General features: G+C 43.0%; 4 non-coding genes across 4 annotated transcripts; 1 reads left to right on the forward strand and 3 right to left on the reverse strand.

Annotated features, from left to right (window-relative positions):
- The first annotated feature begins 1,809 nt into the window (after positions 1-1,809).
- Positions 1,810-1,997, forward strand: LOC140286008 (U2 spliceosomal RNA). Its single transcript, XR_011910930.1, has one exon. It is a non-coding gene; the product is annotated as a U2 spliceosomal RNA (small nuclear RNA).
- Positions 1,998-13,750: 11,753 nt separating this feature from the next.
- LOC140286009 (U2 spliceosomal RNA) lies at positions 13,751-13,938 on the reverse strand. The gene has a single exon (XR_011910931.1). It is a non-coding gene; the product is annotated as a U2 spliceosomal RNA (small nuclear RNA).
- Positions 13,939-14,236: 298 nt separating this feature from the next.
- On the reverse strand, positions 14,237-14,350 carry LOC140286039 (U5 spliceosomal RNA). Its single transcript, XR_011910948.1, has one exon. It is a non-coding gene; the product is annotated as a U5 spliceosomal RNA (small nuclear RNA).
- A 389-nt stretch (positions 14,351-14,739) lies between these two features.
- On the reverse strand, positions 14,740-14,930 carry LOC140286004 (U2 spliceosomal RNA). The gene has a single exon (XR_011910925.1). It is a non-coding gene; the product is annotated as a U2 spliceosomal RNA (small nuclear RNA).
- Between the last annotated feature and the right edge of the window lie 1,605 nt (positions 14,931-16,535).

Genomic DNA, 16,535 nt, shown 5'->3' on the forward strand with positions numbered 1-16,535 from the left:
TCTGTTTGGACTCTCACATACATTCGGTTAATCATAGAAAAACGAGAACAAAACTTTTTAGCCCCTTAAATTCATAAAACAGACATGGTGCAGTTATTTCCATTCTAGAAAATAAGAGTAATCACCACCATTTCTATAAATTCTGGATATTCTAACAATCTGAATCTTTTTTAAATGTTCGATGAAGCCCTTTGCTGTTCTGTTTAGAGACTCAGCTGATCATAAACCAAGTTTTGCTCTTGAACCAAGCTTCTAAACTCTTCACCTTTTTCATTTCTCAGTTAGTATTCACTTTAAAACTGATTAAAAGAAAAATTAAATGAATGCCTATCAACAAATGTGGGATCTAAACTCTAGTGCTTCCTCTAAAATAATTTCCTTTCTCAATTCAGAAATGTGTGTGTTTAAGTCACAACTCCCGTGACACCAAAACGGCTTTCTTTTCTCTCTTTTCTCTACACTCTGCACTGTGAGCACACACACCAAATCAGAAAGGCTTTTTTCTCTCTTTTCTACATTATGGACTGTGGGGACACAAAACCGCTCTCTTTTTTTTTTTTTGATTGTGTGCCAGGGCGTTGTCTCACGTATTAGATTATGCTTAAGATACGAATGGGTTTATCAGTCACATCAGAATCCATACATACTGATCCTCCCGTAATAAAATGGTCGGATCTTATCAAACACACTTTGTTTCTTGTGACAAGTCAGCGAAACAGCGTATACACGTCAAGACACTGAATCAAGTTTGCCACAAGAACTCATAAGTTTGGCAGTATTGCTCTGCCGTCAGCAATCATACACCCATTTTATTTTCATGAGACATGTGCAGGCACCTCTTCATCTACTGTTCTATCACTATGAATTAGTTTATCTATTATCAATAAGGATACTTCTACAACTACTATCAAAGATGTCCGGACTTCTTATGTTGTCAGTTGCTATATATGAATAAGTGGGTTGCTACTGAAAAGCATTAAGCATGTCACACAGCCCAAACATATAACATTTCAGGACACACCACACAGTTAACAACCACAGTGAAGCGTGTCAAAGCCCAAACATGTAACATTCAACAGGACACTTACACAACATATTCAAATCAAACAGTCAGACAACATACAAGAACATATACCCCAGCCGGCATTGCTCCCTGCCTATTTTCCTACAACTCACTATGTGTGCGCACACCTTTATTCACAAACTCTTCAACTTATACTCTTTTACCGAAGCTGCTACAGCTCGATTGGCCAAATACCCTTAGATCCTATTTCGGTGAATTTGACATCTGCCTTGCATTTAACAGATTAGCGGTTTAGCAGTTTTAATTTAGTTTGAGTGAAGGAATTCATTTTATAGCAAAATCCAAAATCGTGAAGAAGAAAGAAGAAAGTAAGCTTATTCTCGGATTCCTGAAACTTTAGATTTGCTCTTTCTTTTACTGCAAAGTACAACGTTGAGCAGCACTAATGAGTTGTTTCTATTTTTGGCAGGCTTTACCTTTGCGGGTGAAGCCCTTTCTGTCTGTGCAAAAGAAATCTTGTTACTGTGCAGAGTGACTTCTCTGAGTAGAGTCGCCTTACTTGTTGCGACTGTGCCGATGTTCAAAGCTGGAGTGCAAAGTTGTTGCTTGAATGGTGCTCGCTGGAGCGTGCGGTAGTGTAAAGTTATACCATTTAAAAGGGTTGAAGAGTGCTCAGTGCAGCGGGTGGGTGGAGGTGCAAAGTGACACTATGGCCATAAAAAGAACACCGCTACAAGTGCGCATTGTGCCAGGAAGGGCCCTCGGACGTGAACCAGTGGACAGATATCGCTTCTCGGCCTTTTGGCTAAGATCAAGTGTAGTATCTGTTTTTATCAGTTTAATATGTGATATGTCTATGCAAGGACTACATATTAAATGGATTTTTATCAATAGGATTTGAAAAAGGAGCTTGCTCCGTTCACTCCAAGCATCGACCCGGTACTGCAGTGCCGCTGGGAACGGTGCGCTCTCCTCTGCTCTTGTGAAAAAGCAAACAGCGGTGCAGGATGGAAGTTTATTTTAGTCTGCTGAGAAAAGAGAGTGAATGCGAAGTAGACTTTAACACGGCTCTGGGAGCGAGCCGAGTGCGGGCTAACCAGGAGAATTGCTTGAAAGAAACGCGAACCGAATGAGCGGTCAGAACAAAGCCTCAATACGGTGTTCCTGTGGTGTTTTTATAAAATGCGTTGAAAAAAAAGGTGTGAATGCCCCAGAGAAAACTAAAAGGTGGAGCGGAAGTGTTCGGCTGCAAGAAGGTGTGAATGTCTGACTATATTTGGTGAAAAGCAGGTGAAGCAAGGTCTGAATGCCCAACCTTACATCATCAAAAGCGAGATCAGAGGTTTTTGGCTGCAAGAAGGCGATAGTTTGCCAAAAGCGGGTAAGGTACGAATGACCGACTAAATATCAACAAAAGTGAGGGCGGAGGTCTTCGGATGCAAGTGGGTGTGAATATCCCACCATACAAGTATGGTGGAGAGGAAGCTGTGAATGGCCGACCATAGTTTGCAAAAAGCGGGTGAGAAAAGGTGCGAATGTCCAACCATACATGATCAAAACAGGGAGCGGAGGTGTTTGGCTGCGACAAGGTGTGAATGTCCACCCATAATTAATGAAAAGCGGGCAACAAGTAGGTTCGAATGCCCAACCATACATCATCAAAAGCAGGAGTGGATGTGTTCGGCTACAAGAAGGTTTGTATGTCTGAGCATAGTTTGTCAAAAGCGGGTAAGAAAAGGTTCGAATGCCCGAACATACACCATCAAAAGAGGGAGCGGAGGTGTTCCGCTGTAAGACTGTGTGAATGTCCGACCATATTTGGTAAAAAGTGGGTATGAAAAGGTTCGAATGCCCAAATTCGGCTGCAAAAAACTGTGTTCGGCTGCAAAAAGGTGTGAATGTTTGACTAAAGTTTGTAAAAAGCGGGTAAGACAAGGTGCGAATGCCTGACAATGTATGATCAAAAGCGGGAGCGGAGGTGTTCAGCTGCAAGAAGGTCTAAATGTCCATCATTAATTGCTAGAAAACATGAAAGAAAATTTTCGAAAATCAATCCGCACATGATCATAAGTGGGAGAGGAGGTGTTCAGCTGCAAGAAGGTGTGAATGTCCTACCATAATTGCTGAAAAATGTGTTAGAAACGGTAAGAATGCCGGACCATACATCATCAAAAGCTAGAGAGGTGGTGTTCGGCTGCAAGTAGGTGTGAATGTCTGACTAAAGTTGAAATATATTAACAAAAGCGGGAGGAGAGGTCTTCGGATGAGTGGTTGAGAATTTCCGACCATAATCTATAAAATGCGGTGAAAAAAAAGGTGTGATAGAAACCTAAAAGGTGGAGCGGAAGTGTTCGGCTGCAAGAAGGTGTGAATGTCCATCTATAGTTGGTGAAAAGCAGGAAAAGCAAGGTCTGAATGCCCAATCTTACATCATCAAAAGTGAGATCAGAGGTGTTTGGCGGCAAGAAAACGGGTAAGGTGTGAATGACCGACTAAATATCAACAAAAGTGAGGGCGGAGATCTTCGGATGCAAGTGGGTGTTAATATCCCACCATACAAGTATGGTGGAGAGGAAGCTGTGAATGACCGACCATAGTTTGCAAAAAACGGGTGAGAAAAGGTGCGAATGTCCAACCATACATGATCAAAACAGGGAGCGGAGGTGTTTGGCTGCGACAAGGTGTGAATGTCCACCCATAATTAATGAAAAGCGGGCAACAAGTAGGTTCGAATGCCCAACCATACATCAACAAAAGCAGGAGTGGATGTGTTTGGCTACAAGAAGGTTTGAATGTCCGAGCATAGTTTGTAAAAAGCGGGTAAGAAAAGGTGCGAATGCCCGACAAAGTATGATCAAAAGAGGGAGTGGAGGTTTTCGGCTACAAGAAGGTTTGAATGTCCGACCATAGTTTGTAAAAAGCGGTTAAGAAAAGGTGCGAATGCCCGAATATATACCATCAAAAGAGGAAGCGGAGGTGTTCGGCTGCAAGAAGGTGTGAACATCCGACCAAAGTTTGTAAAAAGCAGTTAAGAAAAGGTTCGAATATCCAACCAAACATAATCAAAAGTGGGAGCAGAGCTGTTCGACTGCAAGTAGGTGTGAATGTCCACCAATAATTCCTGAAAAATGGGTAACAAAAGGTGCGAATGCCCAACCATACATCATCAAAAGAAGAAGTGGATGTGTTCTGCTACAAGAAGGTTTGAATGTCCGACCATAGTTTGTAAAAAGTGGGTAAGAAAAACTTCGAATGCCCGAACATACACCATCAAAAGAGGGAGCGGAGGTGTTCCGCTGTAAGATGCTGCGAATGTCCGACCATAGTTGGTAAAAAGCGGGTAAGAAAAGGTTAAAAAACCCGACTGTACACAATCAATAGCGGGAGCGGAGTTGTTCGGCTACAAGAAGGTGTGAAAGTCCGACCATGGTTTGTAAAACGCGGGTAAGACAAGGTGCGAATACCCGACAATGTATGATCAAAAGAGGGAGCGGAGGTGTTCGGATGCAAGGTCTGAATTTCCAACCATAATTTGTAAACACCGTTGAAGAAAAGCCTCGAAAGCCTGACCATACACCATCAAAAGCGGGAGCGGAGGTGTTCAGCTGCAAGAAGGTCTGAATGTCCACCAATAATTACTGAAAAATGGGTAAGAAAAGGTGTGAATGCCCAACTATACATCATCAAAAGCAGAAGTGGAAGTGTTCGGCCACAAGAAGGTTTGAATGTCCGACCATAGTTTGTAAAAGGCGGGTAAGAAAAGGTTCGAATGACCGAACATACACAATCAAAAGAGGGAGCGGAGGTGTTTCGCTGTAAGACGGTGTGAATGTCCGAGCATAATTGGTAAAAAGCGGGTAAGAAAAGGTTAAAATACCCGACTCTACACAATCAATAGCGGGAGCGGAGTTGTTCGGCTAAAAGAAGGTGTGAAAGTCCGACCATAGTTGGTAAAAAGCAGGTAAGAAAAGGTTCGAATGCCCGAATATATACCATCAAAAGCGGAAGCGGAGGTGTTCGGCTGCAAGAAGGTGTCAACGTCCGACCAAAGTTTGTAAAAAGCAGGTAAAAAAAGGTGCGAATGCCCGAACATACACCATCAAAAGAGGGAGCGGAGGTGTTCCGCTTTAAGATGGTGTGAATGTCCGACCATAGTTGGTAAAAAGCGTGTAAGAAAAGGTTCGAATGCCCGAATATATACCATCAAAAGCGGAAGCGGAGGTGTTCAGCTGCAAGAAGGTGTGAACGTCCGAACAAAGTTTGTAAAAAGTAGTTAAGAAAAGGTTCGAATATCCAACCAAACATAATCAAAAGTGGGAGCAGAGCTGTTCGACTGCAAGTAGGTTTGAATGTCCACCCATAATTCCTGAAAAATGGGTAAGAAAAGGTGCGAATGCCCAACCATACATCATCAAAAGAAGAAGTGGTGGTGTTCTGCTACAAGAAGGTTTGAATGTCCGACCATAGTTTGTAAAAAGTGGGTAAGAAAAAGTTTGAATGCCCGAACATACACCATCAAAAGAGGGAGCGGAGGTGTTCCGCTGTAAGACGGTGTGAATGTCCGACCATAATTGGTAAAAAGCGGGTAAGAAAAGGTTAAAATACCCGACTGTACACAATCAATAGCGGGAGCGGAGTTGATCGGCTACAAGAAGGTGTGAAAGTCCGACCATGGTTTGTAAAACGCGGGTAAGACAAGGTGCGAATGCCCGACAATGTATGATCAAAAGAGGGAGCGGAGGTGTTCGGCTGCAAGGTCTGAATTTCCAACCATAATTTGTAAACACTGTTGAAGAAAAGCCTCGAAAGCCCGACTATACACCATCAAAAGCGGGAGCAGAGGTGTTCAGCTGCAAGAAGGTCTGAATGTCCATCAATAATTACTGAAAAATGGGTAAGAAAAGGTGTGAATGCCCAACTATACATCATCAAAAGCAGAAGTGGAAGTGTTCGGCCACAAGAAGGTTTGAATGTCCGACCATAGTTTGTAAAAGGCGGGTAAGAAAAGGTTCGAATGACCGAACATACACAATCAAAAGAGGGAGCGGAGGTGTTTCGCTGCAAGAAGGTGTGAATGTCCGACCATAGTTGGTAAAAAGCGGGTAAGAAAAGGTTAAAATACCCGACTCTACACAATCAATAGCGAGAGCGGAGTTGTTCGGCTAAAAGAAGGTGTGAAAGTCCGACCATGGTTTGTAAAAAGCGGGTAAGAAAAGGTTCGAATGCCAAAATATACACCATCAAAAGCGGAAGCCGAGGTGTTCGGCTGCAAGTAGGTGTGAATGTCAGATCATAATTTGCAAAAAGCTGATGAGAAAGGTGTGAATGACCGACAATAATTGCTGAAAAATGTGTTAGAAAAGGTAAGAATGCCGGACCATTCATCATCAAAAGCGGGAGAAGAGGTGTTCGGCTGCAAGAAGCTGTGAATGTCCAGCCATAATTACTGAAAAACGGGTAAGAAAAGGTAGTATTGCCAGACCATAAATGATCAAAACAGGGAGCGGAGGTGTTCCGCTGTAAGAAGGTGCTAATGTCCGACCATAATTGGTAAAAAGCGGGTAAGAAAAGGTTAAAATACCCGACTGTACACAATCAATAGCGGTAGCAGAGTTGTTTGGCTACTAAAAGGTGTGAAAGTCCGACCATGGTTTGTAAAAAGCGGGTAAGAAAAGGTGTGAATGCCGGACAATGTATGATCAAAAGAGGAAACAGAGGTTTTCGGCTGCAAGAAGGTCTAAATGTCCAACCGTAATTTGTAAAAACCGGGGAAGAAAAGGCTCGGAAGCCCGACTATACACCATCAAAAGCGGGTGCAGAGGGGTTCAGCTGCAAGAAGGTCTGAATGTCCATCAATAATTGCTAGAAAACATGAAAAAAAATTTTCGAATATCCAACCGCACATGATCATAAGTGGGAGAGGAGGTGTTCAGCTGCAACAAGGTGTGAATGTCCAACCATAATTCCTCAAAAATGGGTAAAAAAAAAGGTGCGAATGCCGAACATACATCATCAAAAGCAGGACTGGATGTGTTCGGCTACAAGAAGGTTTGAATGTCCGAACATAGTTTGTAAAAAGCGGGTAAGAAAAGGTTCGAATGCCCGAACATACACCATCAAAAGAGGGAGCGGAGGTGTTCCGCCATAAGAAGGTGTGAATGTCCGACCATAGTTGGTAAAAAGCGGGTAAGAAAAGGTTAAAATACCCGACTGTACACAATCAATAGCGGGAGCGAATGTGTTCGGCTACAAGAAGGTGTGAAAGGCCGACCATGTTTTGTAAATAGTGGGTAAGAAAAGGTGCGAATGCCCGACAATGTATGATCAAAAGAGGGAGCGGAGGTTTTCGGCTAAAAGAAGGTCTGAATGTCCAACCATAATTTGTAAAAACCGGGGAAGAAAAGGCTCGAAAGCCCGACTATACACCATCAAAAGCGGGTGCAGAGGGGTGCAGCTGCAAGAAGGTCTGAATGTCCATCAATAATTGCTAGAAAACATGAAAGAAAATTTTCGAATATCAAACCGCACATGATCATAAGTGGGAGCGGAGGTGTTCAGCTGCAAGAAGGTGTGAATGTCCACCCATAATTCCTCAAAAATGGGTAAAAAAAATGGTGCGAATGCCCAACCATACATCATCAAAAGCAGGACTGGATGTGTTCGGCTACAAGAAGGTTTGAATGTCCGAGCATAGTTTGTAAAAAGCGGGTAAGAAAAGGTTCGAATGCCCGAACATACACCATCAAAAGAGGGAGCGGAGGTGTTCCGCCATAAGAAGGTGTGAATGTCCGACCGTAGTTGGTAAAAAGCGGGTAAGAAAAGGTTAAAATACCCGACTGTACACAATCAATAGCGGGAAGGGATGTGTTCGGCTACAAGAAGGTGTGAAAGTCCGACCATGTTTTGTAAAAAGCGTTTAAGAAAAGGTGCGAATGCCCGACAATGTATGATCAAAAGAGGGAGCGGAGGTTTTCGGCTGCAAGAAGGTCTGAATGTCCAACCATAATTTGTAAAAACCGGGGAAGAAAAGGCTCGAAAGCCCGACTATACACCATCAAAAGCGGGAGCAGAGGTGTTCAGCTGCAAGAAAGTCTCAATGTCCATCAATAATTGCTAAAAAACATGAAAGAAAATTTTCGAATATCAAACCGCACATGATCATATGCGAGAGAGGAGGTGTTCAGCTGCAAGAAGGTGTGAATGTCCACCCATAATTCCTGAAAAATGGGTAAAAAAAAGGTACGAATGCCCAACCATACATCATCAAAAGCCGGTGTGAATGTCAGATCATAATTTGCAAAAACCTGATGAGAAATGGTGAGAATGCCTGACTATACACCATCAAATGCGGGAGCGGAGGTGTTCGGCTGTGAGTAGGTGTGAATGTCCGACCATACTTGCTGAAAAATATGACAAAGCAGTTTTCACTTGGTTCTAGTGAAGGAATTCATTTTATATCAAAATCCGAAATTGTGTAGAACTCGTGGAAATAAGTTTATTCTTTGATTCCTAAAGGTTTAATGTTGTTCTTTGGTATACTGCAAAGTAATACTTTCTATTTTGTTGAAACCGATTCAGACATAGATGAATATGAAGGACAAAGCAGTTTTAACTTGGTTTGAGTGAAGGAATTCATTTTATATCAAAATCCGAAATTGTGTAGAACTTGTCAATCGACGCTTATTCTCGGATTCCTGAAAAGGTTTAGAGTTGTTCTTTCCTATCCTGCAAAGTACAACGTTCTTTTTTTGTTTAAAGCTATTTAGACATGGATAAATATGAAGGACAAAGCAGTTCCTTCTGTGGGTACAGTAGCTCCCGGAATATGGTGACTGCAGGCCCTGAGCCTGGTGGACATAAGGCCCTCCTGCCCTGTGTTGGGTCCCAGGTTGCGGGGATGCCTATTGCAGCCAGTCTCTGGCTGCCCTCTCCGGGGTGGGAGGGACCAGGCGGATGAATTAATTATTCTGCTAGTTTATATATTTTAGACATAAACAATAAACATTTATAAAACTTCCCTTGGCAAGGCAAATCTGTTTGGCATAAAAGGTATGCAGACTACAATTCTGCTGCCATAATGCACAACTCTGGATTTTGATATAAAATGAATTCCTTCACTCAAACCAAGTTAAAACTGCTTTGTCCTTCATATTTATCCATGTCATAATAGCTTTAAAGAAAAAAAGAACGTTGTACTTTGCAGGATAGGAAATAACAACACTAAACCTTTAGGAATCCGAGAATAATCTTATTTTCACGAGTTCTACACAATTTCGGATTTTGATATAAAATGAATTCCTTCACTCAAACCAAGTTAAAACTGCTTTGTCCTTCATATTTATCCATGTCTAAATAGCTTTAAACAAAAAAAGAACGTTGTGCTTTGCAGGATAGGAAAGAACAACTCTAAACCTTTTCAGGAATCCGAGAATATGCGTCGATTGACGAGTTCTACACAATTTCGGATTTTGATATAAAATGAATTCCTTCACTCAAACCAAGTTAAAACTGCTTTGTCCTTCATATTTATCCATGTCTGAATAGGTTTCAACAAAAAAGAAAGTATTACTTTGCAGTATAGCAAAGAACAACACTAAACCTTTAGGAATCCGAGAATAAGCTTCTTGTCACCAGTTCTACACAATTTCGGATTTTGATATAAAATGAATTCCTTCACTCAAACCAAGTTAAAACTGCTTTGTCCTTCATATTTACCCATGTCTAAATAGCTTTAAACAAAAAAGAACGTAGTACTTTGCAGGATAGGAAAGAACAACACTAATTTTTTTCATGAATCCGAGAATAAGCTTCTTTTCACGAGTTCTACACAATTCCGGATTTTGATATAAAATGAATTCCTTCACTCAAACCAAGTGAAAACTGCTTTGTCATATTTTTCAGCAAGTATGGTCGGACATTCACACCTACTCACAGCTGAACACCTCCGCTCCCGCATTTGATGGTGTATAGTCGGGCATTCTCACCATTTCTCATCAGGTTTTTAAATTATGATCTGACATTCACACCTGCTTTTGATGTTGTATGGTTGGGCATTCGCACCTTTTTTTATCCATTTTTCAGGAATTATGGGTGGACATTCACACCTTCTTGCAGCTGAACACCTCCTCTCCCGCATATGATTGTGTGCGGTTTGATATTCAAAAAATTTTCTTTCATGTTTTCTAGCAATTATTGATGGACATTGAGACCTTCTTGCAGCTGAACACCTCTGCTCCCGCTTTTGATGGTGTATAGTCGGGCTTTCGAGCCTTTTCTTCCCCGGTTTTTACAAATTATGGTTGGACATTTAGACCTTCTTGCAGCCGAAAACCTCCGTTCCCTCTTTTGATCATACATTGTCCGGCATTCGCACCTTTTCTTACCCGCTTTTTACAAACCATGGTCGGACTTTCACACCTTTTAGTAGCCAAACAACTCCGCTCACGCTATTGATTGTGTACAGTCGGGTATTTTAACGTTTTCTTACCCGCTTTTTACCAATTATGGTCGGACATTCACACCTTCTTACAGCGGAACACCTCCGCTCCCTGTTTTGATCATTTATGGTCTGGCAATACTACCTTTTCTTACCCATTTTTGAGTAATTATGGCTGGACATTCACAGCTTCTTGCAGCCGAACACCTCTTCTCCTGCTTTTGATGATGAATGGTCCGGCATTCTTACCTTTTCTAACACATTTTTCAGCAATTATTGTCGGTCATTCACACCTTTCTCATCAGCTTTTTGCAAATTATGATCTGACATTCACACCTACTTGCAGCTGAACACCTCGGCTTCCGCTTTTGATGGTGTATATTTTGGCATTCGAACCTTTTCTTACCCGCTTTTTACAAACCATGGTCGGACTTTCACACCTTCTTTTAGCCGAACAACTCCGCTCCCGCTATTGATTGTGTAGAGTCGGGTATTTTAACCTTTTCTTACCCGCTTTTTACCAACTATGGTTGGACATTCACACCTTCTTGCAGCGAAACACCTCCGCTCCCTCTTTTGATTGTGTATGTTCGGTCATTCGAACCTTTTCTTACCCGCCTTTTACAAACTATGGTCGGACATTCAAACCTTCTTGTGGCCGAACACTTCCACTTCTGCTTTTGATGATGTATAGTTGGGCATTCACACCTTTTCTTACCCATTTTTCAGTAATTATTGGTGGACATTCAGACCTTCTTGCAGCTGAACACCTCCGCTCCCGCTTTTGATGGTGTATAGTCAGGCTTTCGAGGCTTTTCTTCAACGGTGTTTACAAATTATGGTTGGAAATTCAGACCTTGCAGCCGAACAACTCCGCTCCCTCTTTTGATCATACATTGTCGGGTATTCGCACCTTGTCTTACCCGCGTTTTACAAACCATGGTCGGACTTTCACACCTTCTTGTAGCCGAACAACTCCGCTCCCGCTATTGATTGTGTACAGTCGGGTTTTTTAACCTTTTCTTACCCGCTTTTTACCAACTATGGTCGGACATTCGCAGCATCTTACAGCGGAACACCTCCGCTCCCTCTTTTGATGGTGTATGTTCGGGCATTCGAAGTTTTTCTTACCCACTTTTTACAAACTATGGTCGGACATTCAAACCTTCTTGTAGCAGAACACATCCACTTCTTCTTTTGATGATGTATGGTTGGGCATTCGCACCTTTTGTTACCCATTTTTCAGGAATTATTGGTGGACATTCACACCTACTTGCAGTCGAACAACTCTGCTCCCACTTTTGATTATGTTTGGTTGGATATTCGAACCTTTTCTTAACTGCTTTTTACAAACTTTGGTCGGATGTTCACACCTTCTTGCAGCCGAACACCTCCGCTTCCTCTTTTGATGGTATATATTCGGGCATTCGCACCTTTTCTTACCCGCTTTTTACAAACTATGGTCGGACATTCAAACCTTCTTGTAGCCAAACACATCCACTCCTGCTTTTGTTGATGTATGGTTGGGCATTCGAACCTACTTGTTGCCCGCTTTTCATTAATTATGGGTGGACATTCACAGCTTGTCGCAGCCAAACACCTCCGCTCCCTGTTTTGATCATGTATGGTTGGACATTCGCACCTTTTCTCACCCGCTTTTTGCAAACTATGGTCGGTCATTCACAGCTTCCTCTCCACCATACTTGTATGGTGGGATATTCACACCCACTTGCATCCGAAGATCTCCGCCCCCACTTTTGTTGATATTTAGTCGGTCATTCACACCTTACCCGTTTTCTTGCCGCCAAACACCTCTGATCTCACTTTTGATGATGTAAGATTGGGCATTCAGACCTTGCTTTTCCTGCTTTTCACCAACTATAGATGGACATTCACACCTTCTTGCAGCCGAACACTTCCGCTCCACCTTTTAGGTTTCTATCACACCTTTTTTTTCACCGCATTTTATAGATTATGGTCGGAAATTCTCAACCACTCATCCGAAGACCTCTCCTCCCGCTTTTGTTAATATATTTCAACTTTAGTCAGACATTCACACCTACTTGCAGCCGAACACCACCTCTCTAGCTTTTGATGATGTATGGTCCGGCATTCTTACCGTTTCTAACACATTTTTCAGCAATTATGGTAGGACATTCACACCTTCTTGCAGCTGAACACCTCCTCTCCCACTTATGATCATGTGCGGATTGATTTTCGAAAATTTTCTTTCATGTTTTCTAGCAATTAATGATGGACATTTAGACCTTCTTGCAGCTGAACACCTCCGCTCCCGCTTTTGATCATACATTGTCAGGCATTCGCACCTTGTCTTACCCGCTTTTTACAAACTTTAGTCAAACATTCACACCTTTTTGCAGCCGAACACAGTTTTTTGCAGCCGAATTTGGGCATTCGAACCTTTTCATACCCACTTTTTACCAAATATGGTCGGACATTCACACAGTCTTACAGCGGAACACCTCCGCTCCCTCTTTTGATGGTGTATGTTCGGGCATTCGAACCTTTTCTTACCCGCTTTTTACAAACTATGCTCGGACATACAAACCTTCTTGTAGCCGAACACATCCACTCCTGCTTTTGATGATGTATGGTTGGGCATTCGAACCTACTTGTTGCCCGCTTTTCATTAATTATGGGTGGACATTCACACCTTGTCGCAGCCAAACACCTCCGCTCCCTGTTTTGATCATGTATGGTTGGACATTCGCACCTTTTCTCACCCGCTTTTTGCAAACTATGGTCGGCCATTCACAGCTTCCTCTCCACCATACTTGTATGGTGGGATATTCACACCCACTTGCATCCAAAGACCTCCGCCCTCACTTTTGTTGATATTTAGTCGGTCATTCGCACCTTACCCGCTTTTGGCAAACTATCGCCTTCTTGCAGCCAAAAACCTCTGATCTCGCTTTTGATGATGTAAGGTTGGGCATTCAGACCTTGCTTCACCTGCTTTTCACCAAATATAGTCGGACATTCACACCTTCTTGCAGCCGAACACTTCCGCTCCACCTTTTAGTTTTCTCTGGGGCATTCACACCTTTTTTTTCAACGCATTTTATAAAAACACCACAGGAACACCGTATTGAGGCTTTGTTCTGACCGCTCATTCGGTTCGCGTTTCTTTCAAGCAATTCTCCTGGTTAGCCCGCACTCGGCTCGCTCCCAGAGCCGTGTTAAAGTCTACTTCGCATTCACTCTCTTTTCTCAGCAGACTAAAAGAAACTTCCATCCTGCACCGCTGTTTGCTTTTTCACAAGAGCAGAGGAGAGCGCACCGTTCCCAGCGGCACTGCAGTACCGGGTCGATGCTTGGAGTGAACGGAGCAAGCTCCTTTTTCAAATCCTATTGATAAAAATCCATTTAATATGTAGTCCTTGCATAGACATATCACATATTAAACTGATAAAAACAGATACTACACTTGATCTTAGCCAAAAGGCCGAGAAGCGATATCTGTCCACTGGTTCACGTCCGAGGGCCCTTCCTGGCACAATGCGCACTTGTAGCGGTGTTCTTTTTATGGCCATAGTGTCACTTTGCACCTCCACCCACCCGCTGCACTGAGCACTCTTCAACCCTTTTAAATGGTATAACTTTACACTACCGCATGCTCCAGCGAGCACCATTCAAGCAACAACTTTGCACTCCAGCTTTGAACATCGGCACAGTCGCAACAAGTAAGGCGACTCTACTCAGAGAAGTCACTCTGCACAGTAACAAGATTTCTTTTGCACAGACAGAAAGGGCTTCACCCGCAAAGGTAAAGCCTGCCAAAAATAGAAACAATTCATTAGTGCTGCTATCCACGGAAGTCTTTAGTAAAAGGCGAAAGACTTGTACATTATGAAGAGAAACCAGAGTACGATTATCCATCACTGTGGGAGCAGGGCATCAGGCTAGTTGGCATAGCCACCTTCCCCATGGTGAGCTTTGCTTGGTTGAGACGCTTGCCCCCCCCCCCTTGCTCCTCGGCTGACCAAGTAGGAACAATCGGGCCCTATTCGATGGCTGCCTTGTCTTTTACTCTGTGCAAAAGACAAGGCAGCCACAAACAACATGGGAACACCGTATTGAGGCTTTGTTCTGACCGCTCATTCGGTGTCGCGTTTCTTTCAAGCAATTCTCCCGGTTAGCCCGCACTCGGCTCGCTCCCAGAGCCGTGTTAAAGTCTGCTTCGCATTCACTCTCTTTTCTCAGCAGATTAAAAGAAAGTTCCATCCTGCACCACTGTTTGCTTTTACACAAGAGCAGAGGAGAGCGCACCGTTCCCAGCGGTACTGGAGTACCGGGTCGATGCTTGGAGTGAACGGAGCAAGCCCCTTTTTCAACTCCTATTGATAAAAATCCATTTAATATGTAGTCCTCGCATAGAGGACATATCAGACATTAAACTGATAAGAACAGATACTACACTTGATCTTAGCCAAAAGGCCGAGAAGCGATAACTGTCCACTGGTTCACGTCCGAGGGCCCTTCCTGGCACAATGGGCACTTGTAGCAGTGTTCTTTTTATGGCCATAGTGTCACTTTGCACCTCCGCCCACCCGCTGCACTGAGCTCTCTTCAGCCCTTTTAAATGGTATAACTTTACACTACCGCATGCTCCAGCGAGCACCATTCAAGCAACAACTTTGCACTCCAGCTTCGAACATCGGCACAGTCGCAACAAGTAAGGCGACTCTACTCAGAGAAGTCACTCTGCACAGTAACAAGATTTCTTTTGCACAGACAGAAAGGGCTTCATCCACAAAGGTAAAGCCTGCCAAAAATAGAAACAACTCATTAGTGCTGCTCAACGTTGTACTTTGCAGTAAAAGAAAGAGCAAATCTAAAGTTTCAGGAATCCGAGAATAAGCTTACTTTCTTCTTTCTTCTTCACGATTTTGGATTTTGCTATAAAATGAATTCCTTCACTCAAACTAAATTAAAACTGCTAAACCGCTAATCTGTTAAATGCAAGGCAGATGTCAAATTCACCGAAATAGGATCTAAGCTGATGAGAAAGGGTGAGAATGCCCGACTATACATCATCAAATGCGGGAGCGGAGTTGTTCGGCTGTGAGTAGGTGTGAATCTCCGACCATAATTGCTGAAAAATGTGTTAGAAAAGGTAAAAATGCCGGTCCATACATCATCAAAAGCGAGAGGGGTTGTGTTCGGCTGCAAGTAGGTGTGAATGTCCAGCCATAATTACTCACAAACGGGTAAGAAAAGGTAGTATTGCCAGACCATATATGATCAAAACAGGGAGCGGAGGTGGTTCAGCTACAAGAAGGTTTGAATTTCAAACTAAAGTTCAAATATATTAACAAAAGCGGGAGGAGAGGTCTTCGGATGAAAGTGGTAGAAAATTTCCAACCATAATGTATAAAATGCGGTGAAAAAAAAGGTGTGATAGAACACTAAAAGGTGGAGCGGAAGTGTTCGGCTGCAAGAAGGTGTGAATGTCCGACTATATTTGGTGAAAAGCAGGTGAAGCAAGGTCTGAATGCCCAACCTTACATCATCAAAAGCAAGATCAGAGTTGTTTGGCTGCAAGAAGGCCATAGTTTGCCAAAAGCGGGTAAGGTGCGAATGTCCGACCAAATATCAACAAAATTTGGGGCGGAGGTTTTCGGATGCAAGTGGGTGTGAATATCCCACCATACAAGTATGGTGGAGAGGAAGCTGTGAATAGCCGACCATAGTTTGGAAAAAGCGGGTAAGAAAAGGTTTGAATGCCCGAACATACACCATCAAAAGAGGGAGCGGAGGTGTTCCGCTGTACGAAGGTGTGAATGTCCGACCATACTTGGTAAAAAGCGGGTAAGAAAAGGTTAAAATACCCGACTGTACACAATCAATAGCGGGAGCGGATGTGTTCGACTACAAGAAGGTGTGACAGTCTGACCATGGTTTGTAAAAAGCGGGTAAGAAAAGGTGCGAATGTCCGACAATGTATGATCAAAAGAGAGAGCGGAGGTTTTCGGATACACGAAGGTTTGAATGTCCTACCATAGTTTGTAAATAGCGGGTAAGAAAAGGTTTGAATGCCCGACTATACACCAT

This window comes from Leuresthes tenuis, unplaced genomic scaffold, assembly GCF_036924035.1.
Source record: "Leuresthes tenuis unplaced genomic scaffold, fLeuTen1.0.hap1 SCAF_69, whole genome shotgun sequence".
Lineage (NCBI taxonomy): Eukaryota > Metazoa > Chordata > Actinopteri > Atheriniformes > Atherinopsidae > Leuresthes > Leuresthes tenuis.